This window comes from Podarcis liolepis (genome assembly GCF_965112155.1).
Source record: "Podarcis liolepis genome assembly, chromosome: 3".
Classification (NCBI taxonomy): Eukaryota; Metazoa; Chordata; class Lepidosauria; order Squamata; family Lacertidae; genus Podarcis; species Podarcis liolepis.
This window is the reverse complement of record NC_139557.1, coordinates 69,616,314-69,634,697: the sequence shown is the minus strand read 5'-3', so window position 1 is coordinate 69,634,697 and position 18,384 is coordinate 69,616,314. Positions and strand designations below refer to the sequence as shown.

General features: G+C 42.2%; 1 long non-coding RNA gene across 1 annotated transcript; it reads right to left on the bottom strand.

Annotated features, from left to right (window-relative positions):
• Window positions 1–5,322: 5,322 nt before the first annotated feature.
• LOC310703916 lies at window positions 5,323–17,900 on the bottom strand. The gene is made up of 3 exons (XR_014524467.1): window positions 17,528–17,900; window positions 15,137–15,259; window positions 5,323–5,484 (listed from the first exon to the last, which is right to left on the bottom strand). It is a non-coding gene; the product is annotated as an uncharacterized lncRNA (long non-coding RNA).
• Window positions 17,901–18,384: the final 484 nt, after the last annotated feature.

Here is an 18,384-nt window from a genome sequence, read left to right as displayed (position 1 = left end):
GGCTGGGTGGGCTCAGTTACTCTCTGTGTTTGTGAGCTGTCTCACTACATGATTGAAACAGCCCTCTCATTATCAGAAAGGAGGAAATATTTTTCCGCTCTCCTCCATTTTGGCTAAGCTACTGTGGAACCACATATTTACTTATCGTTTTTTAGAATGTTAAGAAGAGCTGGATTGGGCCAGTGGCTCATCTAGTCCAGTCACCTGCTCTCCCCTCCCTGGGGCTGTACGGGGAGCACACATACCATCATCTCCCAGTTGGTATGGGAGGACTCTGTCAGCCTTTGTTTTATAGAATGGATTTGTTTTGGTGTTTAAGTTGTAAACTGCCTTAGGTGCCTTGGCAGAAGGGTGGTATATAAAGCCTATAAATCCATAAATAGAAATGAAAAACACCTTTGGAAAGCCAGCAAGCTGGACATCAGTACAACAGCACTCTGTCCACCTGCAGTTCCCAGCAACTGGGATTCAGAGGAATGAAGCCTCTGACAGTGGAGGGAGAACATTGCCATTGCGTGGCTATTCCCTCCCCCCCCCCCACAGGTGGAATAAATGAAGACAACGGACACAGAGTTTTAGGTTAATGGGCGAAAATGGCCACAACTTTATTGATTACAGGAAAGAAGGGTATTGGCTTTAGGCATTGGCCCCTAACCGACTATCCGGTCTAACCGGGAAGGGTTAAACACCAACAGGGGGAGCCACCCGAGATGCATATCCCTAGGCGCTCCCCGAGGGGTTACCGCTCGGGGGCGCGCTTTAGGCCCTAGCCTCCGTAGGTTTCGGACGAGGCGTCGCCCCTCGGAGTCCTTTAACGAACTACCCTTCAAGCATTGGGGGAGGTGATGGCGTTCCTCCCCCCCAACCTCATCTGCATGACAATACCCCGGCCAATGCCTACCGCCAAAACCGAGGGAGTTGTGACGATTTGCTACGAGGTAGGCGAAAAAACCAAGTGGCTCACAAAACCAGCCAATTAGCCAAATGGAAAAACTCCTACCAGGCCCCTTGCGGCGACCAGCTGAAGCCCATAGCAAGGTCAGTGGCAAAACCTAAAGGGCGGGTGGGTGGGAAACCGCGTCGTCTCCAAGGGTAAAAGGGGCGAGCCAAGGGCTGCCCCGACCTTAAGTGGCCTTACGAAGGCCCGCCCCTGCCGCCAGCTGATTGGCTGGCGCCACAGGGGATGCTAATTGGGGGAATCCCTGCCTCCCGCGAGGCTGGCGCCAGCCTCGCGGGAGCGAGTGTGGGCGGGGTCGTGATCCCACAACCCCCCCTCCTCCTGACGATCGGAAGGGGCATTGTGGCTACTAGGCATGGGTAGCCTCCCTGAATTTGCCTAATCCTATAACAGAGCTGGGGGACACGGGGGGGGCACTGTGGGTTAAACCATAGAGCCTAGGACTTGCTGATCAGAAGGTCGGCGGTTCAAATCCCCGTGACGGGGTGAGCTCCCGTTGCTCGGTCCCAGCACCTGCCAACCTAGCAGTTCGAAAGCACGTCAAAGTGCAAGTAGATAACTAGGTACCGCTCCAGCGGGAAGGTAAACGGCTTTTTCGTGCGCTGCTCTGGTTCGCCAGAAGCGGCTTAGTCATGCTGGCCACATGACCCAGAAGCTGTACGCCAGCTCCCTCAGACGATAATGCGAGATGAGCGCGGCAACCCCAAAGTCGGCCACGACTGGACCTAATGGTCAGGGGTCCCTTTACCTTTACCTATAACAAGCCATCCATACACCACTAAACATTTTATCTAGGTTTTTTTGTATGTGTGTTAAGTTTCTGGACAATTCATAAACATCTTTTCTCTGCATAACCACTTCTGAATTATTCAGTGCACACATAAACCTTGATTTCACATGGCATTACAAATAACGCAAACACAAGTTAAATGCCGAATAGCAAATTTTGTGATCTTGACAACCTGTTCAGATATCTTGTTTGCCACAGCCATTGTGTAGCCTGAAGAGAAACAAAAGCAGCTGACTCCAGGCTGCACGGTTGTGTTTGTGTGTGAACTGACCCAAAGAAGCACTGTGGAGTAGAAAGGGATTTTTTAAAATTCTTTGAGAAGTGGGCTACAAACAAACAAACAAACAAACAAACAAACAAACAATGAAAGTAGGGACAGGTGGGGTTGGAGACAAGTCCTTGAAGAAAATGTTCATATCCACATCAAATTCTCTCCTCTTGAAGAGCATCATTAACAATGGGAACGCTGATGTAACCTTCACCTTGGCGGCAAGAGTGCTACATCACATAATCAGTTTAGAGAGCATTATTCGTATAACAAGCATCAATAGAGGGAATCGGAGAATATTGCATTAATGGCTAGAAACAGCACACAGACCAACCACAGTCAACAGAAACACCTTTGAAGTTCTGAAATAGACACTTAAGAAAATAAAAGATGGCTTGTTTTCGAGAGCAGTGACGGCTTGGTGGTGAACTTGCAAAATATTTCAGAGTGCGTCTGGGTTGTTGTTGATATAATACGTGCAAGAAGTTTGTGTGCCGCAGATGTTAGTGACTGGAGCGGATCCATTTGGTAAACCATAGATAGGTTGTGTGGCATCTTGCAGCTTCAGGATACCATCAGACAGGAAAATGGCATAAATTCAGACTTCCTGAACCATCATTATTCCTAATGAAAATTACCATTTGGAAACACTTGCTGTTCACTTGGCAGGACACCAAACCAGCAGCCTGCTGCAAAATTTACACCAGTTGTAATTAAACCCCATGTGACTTCAGCTTTAGAAAACAATTTGGTTTCATGAAATAACCTGCACACACAAGCAATTACACTGTTTGTCCCACTAGCATTATTTGACTCGTAGGTTTCCAGTGCTACAGCTTTGATTTAGAATGTGATCACATTTTGGTCATTCACATATTTCTGTTAATTGGTTGCGCCCGAATAATCCCACAGATCAATCCTCCACAAAGGGTTGTTGTGATATACTGGTGTGGGTGCAAACATATGGAAAGGCAAAAAGGCCTTCCATGGCAGTTCCCTCACTGCGAGAAGTGAAGCTACAGGGAACCAGGCAGAGGGCCTTCTCGGTAGTGGTGCCCGCCCTGTGGAACGCCCTCCCATCAGATGTCAAGGAAATAAACAACTATCCGACTTTTAGAAGACATCTGAAGGCAGCCCTGTTTAGGGAAGTTTTTAGTGTTTGATGTTTTATCATGGTTTTAATACTCTGTCGGGAGTTGCCCAGAGTGGCTGGAGAAACACAGCCAGATAGGCAGGGTATAAATAATAAATTATTATTATTATTCACAATGGCTATGTTTCAGAGGCAGTATGGCAATACCAGATGCCTGGTCTGGTAAGCAGGGAGAGTGCTGTTGCTCGTGGGCTTACCATAGGAACCTGGTTGACGATTGTGAGAACAAGATGCTGGACTACATGAGGCTTTAGTCTGGCCCAACAGGGTTCACCTTACGCTCTTATATGCAAGTGTGCTCCTCAGCAATCACCCAATGAGAATCCTCTGATCTGTGCAAAAGCATAGATCCACAGATCCTTCTGATAAGAAGGGAAGATCCATGGACAGAGGGATAGGTAATCTTTGATGAACCAGTGATTTGATCTAGTTCTTATCTTTGGCAAAGATTCCCACTCTATGGTCCACAAGGTTCATTCAGGTGGTCCATGGTGTGTCTGTGGGTACGTAATTGAAGATGGGAGATAGCACATTCATTCATTAAATATTTACATTGATCGTTAATTGTATGTTATTATTTCTTTTATTTCTTCTGTTGCTTTTTGTGTTACAATAGCATAAAATATATAAGAAATAAAAAAAAATCAATAGAAATACAATTAAAGATCACACAGCGACCTGATCACTTTTTGAGTTGTGGCAGAATGCCAAACAGTACGACTTCGGCAAATAACCTTACTATGGAAAGATGCATGCAAATGATTTGGTATATAGCTTTAATGGAAAAATCCACTCTGAGACTAAAATTGCATAAAAAATACAAGCAGACTCTGACAAATTTACTCAATATGTAACTAACTGGGATCATCCAAGGACTCCACCTGCCACGACTGTTATGGATTGACCTTCTGAGATAACTTATGATTAAAAAAACAAACAAACCCAATGCAACACAGAAAATATAAAAACAAAATACAAACAAATAAACTGCTTAGCTTTGTTTACCCGACACTTTCTAGGGGGAGGGGAGAGAAGAGTTAATGGACTCTTTTTGTTGTCAAAAATGTAATGTATAAGTACTTTGGAAACCAGTGTGTGCAACAAATGTTTGTATATTGGAAAATCATAAATTAAACATTTATAAAACCAGACAGTGTCTAGCATAGCGCAGTGCAATTGCTACAATAGCCAGAAAAATCATTAAGTGGTCTGCCAAGACCCACCCCTCAGAATTTTCCAAGTAGTCCATGGGGGGTGGGAGTTTGGAAACCACTAATATAGGGGCTACAAATATTTATTGATTAACTAGCGATTAGGGAAGTTTTCAATCTTTGATGTTTTATTGTGTTTTTAATATTCTGTTGGGAGCCGCCCAGAGTGGCTGGGGAAACACAGCCAGTTGGGTGGGGTAATAATAATAATAATAATGGGAAATTCTCACACCTGGAAAATGCTTAACTTGTGCAAATATCTACCATCCTGATAGCTGATATAGTTTACTGTTTCTTCATTGATATTCCATCTCCTGGAATGGTTCTTTAGCACTATTTCAGAACTGTCTTTTTGCAGTATAGTGACGCTGCAGAGCTTGCTGGGGAGATCATGCATTAAAAAGAAAGGACTCAAAAATAACTTAAAGAAGGTTTTAATAAGAAAAACAAAAACTCCATTTACACTAAGTATATTAACAAACAAACATGACCCAACCACCAACCCATCCCCCAGGGGAATGGGAGAGCTAGGTGCTGCTCCTTATATACTACACCCAGATGCTGACACACCTTAATCAAATACAACTCAGCAGCACCTGCTATGTTACACAGCTGTAAAGCTGGGTCTCGTTATCTTGCTCTGGCCCTTGCTCTGGCCCCTTAAAGACATACACATGGAGTGGAACAATGATGAACCTTTACATTTAAAGAAACCATTCAACACCCTGCTTCTTTTTCTTCCTCCTGTTTCAGTCGTCACATGGGCAATTCCTCTCTCTCAAATTACTCTATAGAGATCAAAATGATGTCACCATGACACTACATCTGTCATACCATGACTCATCAGACGCTAGAAATCACAGCCAATCAGACGTTGTTATCTCACGGAGGGCAAGTTAAATAAATATCTGAACACTTTTGCAAGGTGTGTGTCAAATCACCTAAAAGAAAATGATTTTAAAGGGGTGGTGGTGAATTGGTGTCAGCTCAGTCCTGGCTGTAATGAATACCTGCTTTCCCTCTGAAAGTTCTGAAGAAAAATGGCTGAAGCAAATGGTTTAGTTCTTTATCCCTCTGGATCCTGCATGCATCAGGACTTCTTTTCTATGATACAAGAATATACCCAGGCATATCACATGTTTGTCGCTATCAATCAGTGGGCATAGAAAGTCTTGATGGGAGTTGACATACCTATGTTACTGTAATCACTCACGCATTGGTGAGAGGAGCAATTTGCAACAGGCTAAAGAATATGTCTGATTATATAGGGCTTTTTTAAGTTGCAAAGTGGGAAGCTGAGACTGGAAGTCAGGCTGCATAATGAGTAAGGATGCTGGGGGAATCCCCTGTTTGTGAACTGACCAGATCTGCCCCTCCCAAACTAATGTGTGGGTCGGAGTGTAATCATCCTTTGGATTTTGCATTACTCCATATTTTCATAATGCATTTTAAAAATACAAGTTTTACAATAAGGTATTTAGAATGGCATATTCTGAGAAAGAATTGATTTAGAAAGGTATGTTTTGTTTAAAAGTTTGTTCAAAATAGTATTTAGTTGTGTTTAAATACAAATTGTTTGAATACTTTTTAAAAAATAATAATAATCTCAGATTAAACCAGACACAGGAGGAATGACTATATAAATGAACATATGCAAAAGTGATATGGACCAAACTAGACTAGTCCATCCATTCAAATGGACTGTCAAAATGGTTAGGGGCTGGAAAGAGAGAAATTTGCATGGGCTGAAATGATCAAAATAGGTATAGCTAGTAATCTAATAGGCTTCATTGGGGCACACACAAAAAGAATTTAATAGGGAGTAAATGGCTAGGCTTTAAAAATTACTTAGCTACATTAATTTCCTTTCAGTGGAATATCATTGTTTTCACAATGGACTACAAAGGACCCGTTGGTCTCTCTGAATCCAATACAGTATTATTATTATTTTAAATCCTAAATGTACAGCTTGATGTTATTCATTACAAGAGTGCCAGTTAATTTTCTTAGCTTTTAAAAAAGTTCTTTTCAAAGGGGTAGGAACAATATGCTTTTTAGAAACTACTGTTCAAAATAGAAATCTAAGCTATTTCAGCAAGTTTATATATAAAAGAGCACCCACACACATACAATGTGTATTCACTTAAATGGCTTCTTAATAGGAGTCAAGTGTGTTTATCAAATGAACGGGAATTTCAGTCTTTCTCCCGCACATTCTGTTCGTTATACTACAGTGATTTTGAAGTAGGCATTCCGTTTTATTATCTTCCAAAGCAACTACTCTATTGCAAACTTAAAAATGGAAAGTGTAATGCTGGTGGTCAACAAAAGAGGGGTAAAGACTTTCTCAAGGCAAATCTTTAAAAAATGTAGTATAAACACTGGCAACTGGGAAACACTGGCCTGTGAGCGCTCCAATTGGAAAACAGCCTTTACCAAAGGGTGTCATTGGCTTTGAAGACACTTGAACTCAGGATGAAAGTGAGAAACGTGTTAAGAGGAAGGCACATTTGGCAAACCCTCACTGTGATTAACTCCTGCCCAGAAACCTATGTCCCCACTGTGGAAGGACGTGTGGATCCAGAATTGGCCTCCACAGTCACTTACGGCCTCACTGTTCAGACTGTGTTCGTGGAAGACAATGCTACGAGTGATCTCCAAAGAAGAAGAGTCTGAAGTTTTATTATAGTGAGGGTGGCGGATACTGCCAGGAACATTGGCATTATCTATCTATCTATCTATCTATCTATCTATCATCTATCTAACTAACTAACTAACTAATAGCCCATATTTCAGGACAAAACCCTCCCAAGGTGACTTACAAAGAAGAATGAAACTTCTTATACATAGCAGGATAAGAACAGGATAAGAATCTGCATGACATGAGACCACATGAGACCACACAGCTTGCAGTGCGTACACTGGCTGGCAGCAGATATAAAGGGTTTCTGACAGGGTCTCTCCTAGTCTCTACCCGGAGATGCTGTGGATTGGATTTGGGACCTTCTGAATGCAAAGCAGATTCTCGTCCACTCTGCTACACCGCTTCTATATAATTTAGCTTCAGGGATCCTATGCTGCCAAATCAATTTCTAAAATGAATTTGTCTGCATTGCTTCCAGGCCAAGCCCCTAGCAATCTTATTTTTAACCACACACCTTTGATCTGTTCTGCCATGCTAAACCACCAAAGTTGTTCCCAGGGCCGGATTTAGGTTTGATGAGTCCCCAAGCTACTGAAGGTAATGGGGCCCTTTATATGTCCAGCTGTCCTTTGTCAACAACAAATTGTCACGGTTTTTTTGTGTTGAATATATGCTATATGGCAATGTATGGACCTAATAGGTATCTAAAGCCATTTGCACATAACAAATTATGTATTTTATCAAAGTAACTGATACAGAAATGAGCAATCCAATGATATTTTTGGGAGCAGGCTAGCAAGCGGGGCCCATTACTTACATCATAGGAGACTACACAACACCAAAAACTGTTGCTGTATGTAGGCTTTATTTTATTTGTTTTTTATCTTATATTTTGGAAATGTACATCATTTTTTCCCCTTTAATTTTTTTGGGGCCCCCCAAGAGAGTGGGGCCCTAGGCTATAGCTTGTTCAGCTTATACGTAAATCTGGCACTGGTTGTTCCCAGTCCTTGCAGTAGGGCCACAGCCCTTTCGGGGCCTGCATGCTGACGCTGGGCATAGCTAGAGGCAAATGTGGGCATAGCCAGAGACAGAAGTGGGCAGAGCAATGGCTAAAGCTCTTCCAGCTGCCTGCACTCTAGCTATGCAAATGTCAGGTACGTTGGTGTTTAAGTTAGCATTCTCACAGAAGACGAGTCCCTTTTTCAAGGAAAACACTTTCCCCTGGATATAATCACATGGAGACTCTGAGTTTAGGAAAATAAGAAAGCCGTCATTTTTGCAGGAAATAGGTGTTTGACAGAAAAGATCCTTGTTCTAATTAACTAAGGAGGAGAGGCAAAGATGCTCTTTAATCTAAGGAGGAGATGCTCTTTAATCCCAGCAGGAGACACAAAGACATTGCCTCTCCTTAGGTAAGAATGAGGAAGAAGGAAGTACGAAATGAGGTCAGCAACTCTATTGGTCAACACAAGAAGGGAAGGCTAGAGTTTCCTTTCTATCAACCCTTCCCATGCAGGTATGTCCCACTACATGGCAAGCTGAGTTACATCTCAACACTGCCAACAAGAAACTTCTACTCTCTCACACACCTCCATTCAGGCAAAAGAAAACACAATTCTACCTAGACAAAATCTCTCAGGGGAGGTAGAGGATAGAGATGGCTAGGAGGGGGGCTTGGGGAGGGGAGGTGTAGCCTCAGGGCAGTCTGGGGGGCTAGACAGAGAGACCTTGAAAGCAGCATTTGGTCTCCAGGCCCTACCCCTGCCTTATGCATTTGAGGTGTCTACAACCGCCCAACCGTGCCATCTATTCAGCACATATGCGAGGTGCACTTCGGGGACAAATTCAAGCCAGTTGAAAGCACTTGAGAAAGGAGTGGAGCAGGGGGTGTGGCTTCAGGAATCTCCGGAGCCCCTGAGCCTGAGGTTACCCACCCCTATCTTACATCATGGGAGACGAGTGCTCCGAAGGAGGGTCACAGCAAGGTTATACTATGCTACGTAAACGGCTAACTCCTGTCATGAGATGCTCTCTCCAAGGCACAGTTATAGACAGAGGTGGATCCACTCTAAAGGCTCAGCACATGTATTAATGACAGAATCCATGTCTCACAGTCAGAACATCAACCGGTATTTCTTTATCTCTCCCCCACCCCACCCCCAATTCAATGCTTGGGAAAGAATTATTGAAATGAGACTGGGAGCAGATGAATACCCTGAACGTGCTTCAGCCCATTACTTTCTGTTAGACCATTTGCCTTTAACTCTCACTTGAGCGACTGTTCGGCAAAGTTAATAGCCGCGAGCTCTTCGGGGAAGGTTTATAAAACCATGTCCAAGAAAATAAATAGAATGAATGAGCAATCTCTGGAGAAAGCCTTGACATTTAAGGAGAGAGAAAAAAATGTAAATGTGTTCCAAAAGTATCTGCTATGAAAGAACATGGGGGAGGTGGGATGTGATGGTGTATTTTTATTTTATTTTATTTTATTTATGTTTTTGCAGCAATTAAAAGAGAGGATCAGTTACCCTCAAGGGAACCACACCCAAACCAAGATGCGTACAATATACAGGAACCGAAACACGTCTGATCCAAAGTTGCTCTGCTCATAAGTTTCTTATCACACTCTGCCTGCATTTCAATGCACTTCTGCCGCTGTAGAATCAATGGGCTTTGATATGTGGAAAGCTGGAGAACAGCTTTGAACTCCACTGAACCCAATTATATCTGGCCATTTAAAAGTGCCACCGCATGGTGATGGTAGGATTCTGCTCTTTGAACTAAGAAACAGAGTTCAAGGCCTACTTTGAGTGCAGCAGCAAATTCATACTCCATCGGGGTATTGCTTTCTCAACTGAACTGGAGTCAGGAAAGGGAATGTGAATGGGGAATTGCATGTATTAACATAAAGGTGTTGGGGCAACCGAAGTGAGGGAAATGGAAAACTCTTTCAGAGTTATTTCTAAAGAAACTTTTGGCTGCTTAAACCCTGAAGCCTTAGAAAGCTGTGCCTCTTTGAGTGCTTGAAATATTGGAATTAGGCGGTCATCCTGCGACAGGCCTCCTAGGACCAAATTGGACATCCTGGGTGGTTCAAGTGGCAGGCTCAAATCTGATGTATCGTGAACACAATGTACCACCCACAGTAGTCACATGTCTCCCCAGCATGCCGTGGTAAAGGTATGGGTGGGCTGTTTACAAGCAGTGAGTGGGCAAGTGAGTCAGCCTCTGGAAGCCTCATTTGTGACAGACAGCAAGCGCAGGCAGTTTGTGTGGGAGGAGGGCAGTAGATATCTTCACATTTTAGGATCAGCCAATTTGTAGTTACCGTACTTAAAGTATCCATCCTGCTTTTCTTTACAAAATAGATTTAAAGCAGCTTAAAAACACAAAATACAAGAAGAGTAAATATGAAGTAGCAAACAAGAGGATGTTCTGCAACAGTGCTGAACATTTCATTTACATTGATTTGACTTTGGAGTTGTTTAAAGCGAAGAACCCAAGGATTCTTGGAGAAGAAATGCCAAATATCTAGGATGGTTAGTTTCTTGGAAAAAATCAAATAGGTGCAGAGGTCTGGTTCTTTGGGCTGATTGGCTTCTCTGCACTCTAGACCAAGCTTATTTAAAAGGTTTCTTATCTCTTTTTGGTAGAGATCAAAGAGAGAGCTGGAAGTGACTTGAGAGAGGTTATCACTTTCCATGGTGTACACCAGAGTAGACAATGTGGTGACCTCTAATTAGGGATGGACAAAAGTGTCCATTTTGATTTCCCTCAATTTCCAGTCTTAAGTTTAGTAGTCTACATTTCCACATCAGTTTGCAATTTTTTATCTTTTTCAAAAATATTAAAATTCACCAGCATTTTGTATATATTTTTGTAAAGCAATTTTCCCTAATATGATGAATTGCTGTATGCTATTTTCACTCATATATGCAATGTACCCAATTATATGCATTTTTGTCGCCATTACTGGGCTGGAGAACTACAAGATTTGGAGAAGTGCAAATTTCAAAGGCTGGCTCTGTTTTGGGTTGCCTATTGTTTCAGGTAGGCTCACCTTCAAATGTGAACTGAATTTCTCCATCACTGCCTACAATTCTTACCTTTCCTGATCATTAACCATGCCTGCAAGTTGGAACTGAACAACTTCTAGAAGGCACCACACTGGCTCCCCCTGCTGTATATACACGTTTCATTTATCTGTCTGTTGCCTCTGGTCAAACAGGTTTTTCAGATAATACAGAAACCTGAAAAACCTGCTTATCTGAGGTATCAGCAAAATGAGCACATAGTCTGAACTTCCCTACAATCCTCCTCTCAAACTGCCTTCAAGTCTCAGGGGTAAAGGACTGCCTGCCTCCAGCTACTGGTTGGGTAAACATGACTGGGGAATGTTTACTTCCCCAGCTGCATTTCCTGCTATTGCAGCCCTGGACCATTTCACAACCAATTTCAGGTGTGACATTTGAGTTCCACTTTTCATTCTCCTCCCTGGCCAGCCATTTCTGACACTTTCCTCCTGCACATTAAATTGGTATAAGAATGCATTATTTAAAGCCTTTCCTATCTCTGCGCTGTGGAGATAAAAGCACAGGCTTTCCTTAGGAAAAACAAAACAAAACAAAACAAAAGCCTTGCGACGACATTCAATTGCTCTAATAAAGAAAAAATATATAATGCCTGTCTTTGGGCTGCTTATCCTCTGAGACAGTTTGCACGAGAACAAGTGCGAATGACTTGAGGTAATATTCCCCTAGCCCTCGCTGCTGCTTCGGAGGATGGTAAAAGCCACTGAGGCATATTATGTCCACACTTTGCTGTGTGAATTCGCCAGAAGGGTTGTGAAATGTTTCCAGAGCAACCAAGTGTCTTGCATAAAACTCTCCTTCTCAGTGTGGATAAAGGAGCTAAAAGTATTAGTGAGCATTTCAAAGATTTATGCGCCTTTCCTGCTTTCTGCTGTTGTGTGCTTGAAGGAATCATTCATGCTTGACAGCAGGCCAGAAGTTAGTGGAGGAGGGAGGAACCCATCATTTTATAAGTTGTGTTGTGCATCTATTTGGCTGATTGTCTCTGTCCCAAACCTCCATAATAATAAGTTATTATAACTTTTTTTTAAAAAAAACACACCCTGTAATATCCTGCAGTAGCAACCTCAGGTGGGATTATGAGACACGTATCAATAAAGGAGGTCTTATGGTGGTGTGAAGTTGCAATTTGGTGCGTCATTATAAATGCCAAGTGGGGAATTTTCACAATTTACAACAGCACCTCCCTTTCACCGATTAAGGAAGCATTGTACTTAATGGGGGGGGGGGTTGGCTCTCATATTCCTGAATGGCTAGGGTCATTGATGTGATCATACATAGCCCTCAGTGACATCTAAGGGGCTACATGTCATCATGACATAATCACTTCTTCGGCAATCACTCGTAGCCGAGTAAGATTGTCTTCCATAAACACAGTTTTAACAATGAGTCCATAAGTGACTGGGGAGGCCAATTCTGGATCCACACGTCCTTCCACAGTGGGGACATTAGTTTCAGGGCAGGAGTTGATCACAGTGTGGATTTGCCAAACTTGCCTTCATCTTAGCACGTTTCTCCCTTGCATCCTGAGTTGAAGTGTCTTCAAAGCCCATGACACCTTTGGTAAAGGCTGTTCTCCAACTGGAGCACTTGCGGGCCAGTGTTTCCCAATTGTCGGTGTTTATACTACATTTTTTAAAATTTGCCTTGAGGCAGTCTAGAAACCTCTTTTGTTGACCACCAGCACTACACTTTCCATTTTTAAGTTCGGAATAGAGTAGCTGCTTTGGAAGATGATAATCAGTCATCTGCACAACATGAGCAGTCCAACGCAGTTGATGTTGAAGAATCACACTGGTGATCTTTGCTTCTTCCAGTACACTGGTATTAGTTTGCCTGTCTTCCCAAGTGATGTGGAAAATTTTTCGGAGACAAGAAAAGATGCTGTAACCAAGAAGGAAAAAATGGCACTAAAGCCATGAGCAGGCATGAAATGGGTGAATATTCCCAGCATTAATAGAACCTTGGAAATACTGCAGATCCCCTAGGTTCTGTTTTCACACACACACACACACACACACACACACACACACACCAATTGAAAACAGGCAAACATTTGGCAGAGTCCTCTAAGGGCTGCTTCACACAGTACAGTTTTCTTTATCACAAGCAAGCTGATGTATCACTGCAGTTTCTAGTGGGCAAAAAGCAAGTGCAGAAAAAATGTACTACTGTGACCATGGACATTTTAGTGGGTTGTATTCAAGTTATCTTGTCCATGTGAGCACCATCATATGCCATAATATAGAGAAGAGGAGAAAAGTAGAAATAATATAGTGTGTACTTGCTCAGAATTATTATCCAATGGCAAAAATGCAGTGATATTCAAGACACTGAACTTAATAAAAACATTTGCTATAGCAATAAAAGGTCAAATCAGAACAAGGTTGCACTCAGTTTCTGCACCACATGAAGTTATTTAATGAGTATTTTTTTAATTTAAGAAAAGACTTAAAGGTGGACGGCTGAGTGACTGACAGGTTCTAATAATATCATCTCTACAGTCTTGTTAGGGGTATAAGAGATTAGCAAGCACCTAGTTAGAACTGTCACTCAAAAAAAATAAAAAAGGAAATCAAATGTTGAACATGAAAATCAGAATTCTAGGGGATGACATTCACTGATCATTTACTATTGTTTTCCCATTGACCATAGTCAGTTGAAAGTTGTCACTTAACCACAATAGCCACTTGAAAGGATCCTGCGTAGGCATACAGGCTTATGGAATGGTTCCAGCAGTATGATCAGTTGAGTCTTAAGGCCGACAGTACTTTTCTGGATTTCGGCATGGTAGCAGGCAGATTAGAAATATTTGGCTCCCAGCTCACTGCATAGTTGAGCAATCACACAGGGCCTTTTAAAGCCACAACTACTATTCGGGAAGCTGTTGTCTGTTTTTGTGCCTCAAAATCGGTTTGGATGACTTAGGTAACTGGTGCCATCACAATTTCGGCTTTTTGGGAGAATTTGTGTGGATCATTGTAGGGAATGGTTGCAGATCAAGCACCAGAAGGAAAGATAAATAAATGCCATTTCCTTGTGCATCCAAACTAAAACATAAATCTACTTGTAATACCACAAGCCCATTTTGTATCAAAAAAGGGATATTTCATGAATTAACTCCAATCTCTTTCCTTGAATTTCCTCAAATTTTTACAGTTTGATGTTGTTGTTGTTGATGTTCTGCCTTTCCCTTTCCCTTCACTGGTGAAAGAGTAGCCTCAGATTAAGTTGAAGCTGCATGTTCCCTTTGTTTTCCTGTTTTGTTCACTGCTCCACCTTGATTATTTTTAGACTCACTGACTTTGAAGTTGTGCAAAGCGTTCAGATAACCAGATGACCATAAGCATGTGCCACTGCTAAGTCTAGCTTTACAATGATAATTTCCCTCTCCGCATGCCTTCCATTTTCAAAAGTACCAAACAAAAGCAATTTCTCTGCCCCCACCTCTCACACAAAGTCGGTTCCACTAGCTTCTCACTAACAGCTAAGATGCTACTGGTATTTTAAACCCCACCTCCCCCTAATGAAAACCTGGCCACTGCCTTCCTGAGTGGTGAAGAAGGAATAATTACATTTGCACTGTCTGCTGCAGCAGGGTTCTTACTTTGGCTAGTACCCTACTTTATTGCATACTTAATGTACCGAATCCATCCCTGAGCATATAATTAGAACAGCTAGGGGTATTCTGGTAACATTGCCCATATAATTTGTGCCTTGCTTAGCTGTAATTGAGTAAACATCAGATATTATTGAAGGGGCCTTTTATACACAGATTTTCAGGCTGGATAAACATGAGAACATGAAATCAAGACTCTCAACTGCATGTCATGCAAAGGATATTCTGAGTCATTTTCTCCTTAATAAGAAAAATGAATCAAGTCCAGCCAGTCTCATTTTCAAGCAATTTTACAGTCTGGGCTATTTGTAATCCAGTTTTCTGGAAAAAGGACCAATTTTAGGTAATAATTTACAAATCATCAGACCTAATTCCTTTTAAAATGATATGCTATATTACCTGAGGTCTGGTTGGCCTTCAGATAGCAGAGTGGCAAGAGATGTGAACTTATCTGCCACCTCCAAAATCTTGGTGTAGAGAAATTGCCATTCTCAGGAAGGTGCTCTGTCGCCCAGACATCAGCTTAGGAAGAGAAAATGACACTATGATGTAAACTTCACTTGAACACTGGGAGAGGACAATAAGAGCCATCGGAGTTAGATCAGGGATCAGTTCTGGTCACCTGACCTCAAAAAGGATATTGAAGAACTGAGAAAGTTTCAAGGGGATGGAGTAGCTCCCTTATGAGGAAGCATTGCAGAGTTTGGGACTTTTTAGTTTAAGAAAAAGGCGAGTAAGAAGTGACATGATGGGAGTTTATGAAATTACACATGGCATAGAGAAAGTGGAGAGAAAGAAGTTTTTCCTCCTTCATAACACTAGAACTTGTGGACTTCCGATGAACCTGAATGTTGGTAGATTCAGGACAGAAACAAGAAAGCAAGTTCTCTCTGCTTGCAGACTTCCCACAGACATCTGGTTGACCATTGTAAGAACAGAATTTAGCCATTGGCCACTGGCCAAGCTTTCTTTTCAAGGAAAGCTTAAACCTCATTGGGGAGTAAATAACAACAACAACAACAACAACAACAACAACAACAACAACTATTTATACCCTGCCCATCTGGCTGGGTTTCCCCAGTCACTCTGGGCAGCTCCCAACAGACTATTAAAACCATGATAAAACATCAAACATTAAAAAACGTCCCTAAACAGGACAGCCTTCAAATGTCTTCTAAAAGTCAGATAGTTGTTTATTTCCTTGACATCTGATGGGAGGGCGTTCTGTCAGTGTTTGTAAAAAGCAAAAAAAAAGAAGGAAAGGGTTCTGACCTCCCTTTGTCTCCTCAGCCTGGTCCTCGGACCCTTGTCTGCATAAAAGAGTCTACGAGGATATCCTTGCAGAGTTTTATTCTTAAAAGTCCTTGTGCAAAACACGACTGAATAGCTATACACACCAGCACCAACCAACCAACCTAAACACCAGCCACAGCCCAAACTAACATTTCTCACTTATATATACAACTTGGTGCAGACCGCTGAGTCATGCTGACCCAGCTTTATTCGCATTAAAGAAACAGCGGCCATTTTAGCCGTGACACGTTCCACAGGGCAGGCGCCACTACCGACAAGGCCCTCTGCCTGGTTCCCTGTAACCTCACTTCTCACAGTGAGGGAACCACCAGAAGGCCCTTGGAGCTAGACCACAGTGAACAATGAGGGTGAGGATGCTCCTTCTGGTATACTGGGTGGAGGCCATTTAGGGCTTTAAAGGTCAACACCTACACTTTGAATTGTGCTCGGAAACATACTGGGAGCCAATGTAGGTCTTTCAGGACCGGTGTTATATGGTGTCTGTGGCCACTTCCAGTCACCAGTCTAGCTGTCACATTCTAGATGCCGCTTCAAGATGTTGTGGGAAACTTTCCCATTAGTCAATTGTCAGGGACGTTGGGAGCTGTAGTCCAGTAATATTTGGAGGAGCATATGCTTAATCTATCTTCTCATAAATACCAATCTTCGGGTACAAGACATTGTGTTGTTGGAAACTTTCCACAGCATTGGGGTTTTTTTTCTCTTATGCTAAGAGGATAAGGAAATAATGAGGGTGATGAACCCTTATCATTCCGAATGGTTAAACCTGCGCAAGTATTTGTCAACAAGTTTGCGAGCAGGTGGATCCTTATGTGTAAGAATGCTTCCTTTGCTGTCTGAAGGAAAGGAAAATTCACAAAACGTTTTTTCACCTGCAGAAAGTCCTTATGATGGTGCCATTTCCTGGGAATTGTAACGTGATTACATGAGAGGAGCATGTGACATGGTGGTTAAGAGACCAAAGTGTAGAAGTCCCTGGCACAAATCACAGCTTAGACTGCATAACATCAGGCCATTCTCTCACTTATCATCAGCCCCACCTCTCTTAAATGGGAATATAAAATTATATTAGCACTATGTATCAGGCTGTGTTTCATCTTGCCCTTTGGAAAATGGCATATGGGGGAGTCATGATCACAACAAGTGTTGGAAGCATTCACAAAACCCATTCATCACAATAAATTTCACAATAAAGTCAGCTTGCTTTTCGCCACAAAGAAACCCATTAAGTGAGTACGTACTTTGATTAACAACACAATGGCATTAAGATTTGCAAATGAGCCTCTTTCTGAAAACTACATAACGCAAAACTGAATCAGCTCCTATATACACTAAAACTGAACCAAGCTCCAAACAAACAAAAAAACCTATAATCTTTAATCACTTTCAATATACATTGGCAATGTAACTGAAGCCAACTATAAACAAGTATTATTATAAACAAGTAATCAAAGGCACAGTCCTACATCAACTTACCTGGAAGTAAACCCCCTTAGATTCAACAACAACAACAACAACAACAACTTTGTTATTTATAACCCGCCCTCCCCAGCCAAGACCGGGCTCAGTGCGGCTAACATTGAATATAAATACAGTAAAAACATTAAAAACAAAAGCAAACAACAGACAGTTGATTAAAATATAAGTTAGAATACAGTTTAAAATGCAGCTTAAAATGCAGCCTCGTTTTAGTGGTAGCCTATAAATCAAAGCCATAAGGGGAGAAAACGTCAAATATTCACCGGGGCCAACTATCCATGCTGGTCTACAGGCCAGCAAAAAGAGCCAAGAGAAAATTTATATACAAAATTCTATATAAGGGGTTCCATCAAAAAATAAATAAATGGGGGGGGGGTAGACTGAGTCCAGCCCAAAGGCCAGGCGGAATAGCTCTGTCTTGCAGGCCCTGTGGAAAGATGTCAAACCCTGCAGGGCCCTAGTCTCTTGTGACAGAGCGTTCCACCAGGCCAGGGTCAGAGCTGAAAAGGCCCTGGCCCTGGTTGAAGCCAATCTAACCTCTTTGGGGCTCGGGACTTCCAAAGTGTTGTTATTTATGGACCTTAAGGTCCTCTGCGGGGCATACCAGGAGAGGTGGTACCGTAGGTATGGGGGTCCTTAAAAAAAGTTACTTCTCGGGAGATATGTGTATGATTGCATTATATGTCTGTTGCAAACACTAGGCAGTAAGTCTCACTGAACGCAGTGGTACTTCTAAGTATATATGCTTAGGATTGTACTGTAAATCCAAATTTGTCTGTTTTTGAACCTGAAACTTGAAGTAACATTTCTTGGAAATGCGAGAAATACAAAGAAGTACAAAGCTTCTTTGGATA